Here is a 3,277-nt window from a genome sequence, read left to right on the forward strand (position 1 = left end):
TAGATTTATCAGATTATTTCCTATGAGTAAATATTGATCATAAGTAGAGGGAAATCAGTTATATCCAGTGACAACATATGGCGGGCTAACATAAAAAGGGATACAAATGAACAGAAGGAGATATTGGGCCTTCAGAAAATATAATTGAGGTTTTTTAAGGTTTATCTATGACTGACATTAATTCATAAAGCTAAATAATATTGATATCATTGAAATTTACCTTTGGGAGATCTGTAGTATTAGAGCGAAAGAATAGCTGAGGAGAGACAAATTTCTAGTGGGATGTAGTAGTTATTTCTGTTATCTATGCAATGCTTTCTTCTAGTCTCAATCTAATTTCTATATGTGTGTGAAGAGGTTATAAATATGAATTGTATACTTATTTTTAAATATAAATGTTCTAGAATGGAAAGAATATTGTTAAGTAAAAGTTATAGGTAGGTATACATCATTTCTGTTTAGGTTCACATTTTTATATGTATATATTTGAGTAATTGTCCTATTTACCAGCTAATTATGACTTGGCCGATATTAAAATGACATTGTCACCTGATGGCAAATTTTCCATGGAGAAGATGGTTCTGAATTTTGCCAGCTTGTGTGATGAAAATCATATTGAAAGAAGCTACATAAAACTGGTAATAAGAGTTGATGACTGTAAGAGGTTTGTCACCTATACAGATACATTATTCTGCTACCTAATTTATCACATGAATAAACTGAGGCCAAATCTGGCACATTATTTAGCTTCAGGGCCAGATTTAGTATTGGTCCCCTTTTCCTCTTTTGGCCTTCTTTTGCTTGCAGCCACTGCCTTAGAAATAACTCTATTAGGAATACATCTTCTCAGTTATTTGTGTTCTTATATCTTATTGTGTTCTTATATATTATTTTGCTTTTCCAGGACTGCCTGATGCATAAACATGCAGAACTAGACTTCCGTGACGGAGTTCATCCTTTTAGGGATCCCTAATTCTGAAGGGCTGGAGAACATGCTGTTTGTCCTGTTTTTGGCCTTCTACCTCCTCACCTTGCTGGGGAACCTGTTCATCTTCTTTATCATTCTGATCTCCTCCAACCTCTACACCGCCATGTATTTCTTCCTGGGAAACTTGTCAGTGTTTGACATATTTTTCCCTTCAGCGAGTTCCCCCAAAATTATGCTTTACCTAATGTAGCAAAGCCAGAGCATCTCTTACAAGGGCTGCACCTCCCAGCTCTGCTTTTACCACTTCCTGGGTACTACTGAATTTTTCCTCTGCACTATGATGGCCTATGACTGCTTGGTGGCTATTTGTCACCCATTGTGATACATGGTTATCATAAACCACAGAGTGTGTACTGGCTTGACACTGGGCACTTAGCTGGATGATTGTCTACATGAAGTATCCTCACATTTCCTATCTTTAAGTTATCCTACTGCGCCCCCAGTGCGGTGGACAGTTTCTTCCGTAATATCCCGATGGTGCTGCCTCTGGCCTGTGCAGACACCTCTCTAGCTCAGACAGTGAGTTTTACTAATGTGGATGTTCTGACTCCTACATGTTTTTCCCATATCCTTACCTCCTATTGTTGCCTCTTCCTTTCCATATTGAAAAGTAGCTCCTCCAAAGTCAGGCACCGAGCGTTTTCAACCTGCAGTGCCCACCTGATTTCAATCCTCTTGTTCTATGGACCTGTGATGCTCATCTGTCTCAGGCCCACTTCCAGCTCCTGGCTAGATTCTGTTATTCAGATATTAACATTGTCACTCCTTTCTCTAATCCTTTGATTTACACCTTGGGAAACAAGAATGTGAAATTGGCTCTGAGGAAAGTGTTAATTCAAGTGTTCCACATTTCTGGGATCTAAGGTGTAGGGGAATTCCTCTCTGAAATTCTTTGGAGAGTTGCTCCAGATCCACTACTCTTAGAACAGGATTGTTGCCAAATATCAAGCTGGGCAAAGGTGCTATCAGGTGTTTCTTGAGAGTCCTGAGTCACGTTGTAGGGAGCAGCTGGACTGAGCTTCTCATTTACTCCTTCAAGGAAGCGTTTGAGATTAACCCAGCCTTTTCTCTTTTTGAAATTGCCAAAATAATTTATCTTTTCTACACACAATCTGTAATTGTTGGAACTCTCTTTTGATCAGTAACCATAAAGCTGCAAGTTTCTACAGACCATAGACTGTCTTCCTTCTCTCTCACTCTCCTTTCTTTCCCTCCATCCTTTCTTCACTCCTTTCAAAATGTATGCTTTACTCTATTTTATTACAATCTCTCTCCAGGAATTCAATAAAGCTAGGTTTTATGGTCAAGAAAGTATGAAATTTAAAAGTAGGATTTCATAGTTTGATAATTTTAAGTTTAAATTTATTTTGTAATATCTTTGGCTTTAATCATATCTTCCCATTACAAAATAATACTATTTGGAGCTTTTTGCCTTTGGCTATCAGAGAAGTTTGGTGTTAGACTTTACTCATTATGTCTCAAGTAAGATGCTGGCCATTAATCTATTCTTATGAAACAGGAGAGTGGATTTCTGTAAATTTGCAGAGGAAAGCCTTTTTGAGCCAGAGTTCTCTATCCATTGTCAGTTTGGTATGATTCTTGAAAATTTAGTATATCTGTAATTAATTGAAATTGAACAGTAAACAACATATATTATCTAGTTTTTAAATCTTTCAACATTTTAATTTAACATTTAATCAAATGAATTTCAGACCAATTACCAATTTTGATTCATCCATTCAAATACCTAGAATAAAAGCTAACATCTAAAATCTTCTTACTGTGTGTTTTTAGTGTTCTAAGCACTTTACATGTATTGACTAAGTTAAGTCACAAAATCCTAAGATATAAATACTATGATATCCTTCTTTTATAGATGAAGCAACTAAGGACAGAGAAGTGTTCACACCCAGGCAGTCTGTATCTAGAACTGAACTGTTACTGCCTTATAAGAAGAACTTAAGAATCATAAATTCTATATTATAATACCTATCTTTAAATCTTGCTTTCTAATATCATTTACTGTTCTATTTTGCACATATTAACAAACATAATCTGAACAGCATCTCTATAAGGTTAGTGCAATTACTTTCCTCAATTATATATGAGAAAACTGAGGCACAAGGAGGTTAAGTAACTATAGAATAGAATAAGAGTGATGACATTGGACATAACTAGGCAAGAATTCTGGGTAACATTCATAGAAATAAGTGACGATGGGAAAATAATAACTTCAACTCTTTTCCATTCTATAGTAATATCCATTCATTCACTCAGCTATTGATTGAC

The 3,277-nt window shown here is 35.9% G+C and overlaps 1 pseudogene; it reads left to right on the top strand.

Moving 5' to 3' along the window:
• The first annotated feature begins 580 nt into the window (after window positions 1-580).
• LOC139083870 (olfactory receptor 10D1B-like) lies at window positions 581-2,763 on the top strand (annotated as a pseudogene).
• The last annotated feature ends 514 nt before the right edge of the window (window positions 2,764-3,277 follow it).

Source organism: Equus przewalskii, chromosome 6, assembly GCF_037783145.1.
Source record: "Equus przewalskii isolate Varuska chromosome 6, EquPr2, whole genome shotgun sequence".
NCBI lineage: Eukaryota > Metazoa > Chordata > Mammalia > Perissodactyla > Equidae > Equus > Equus przewalskii.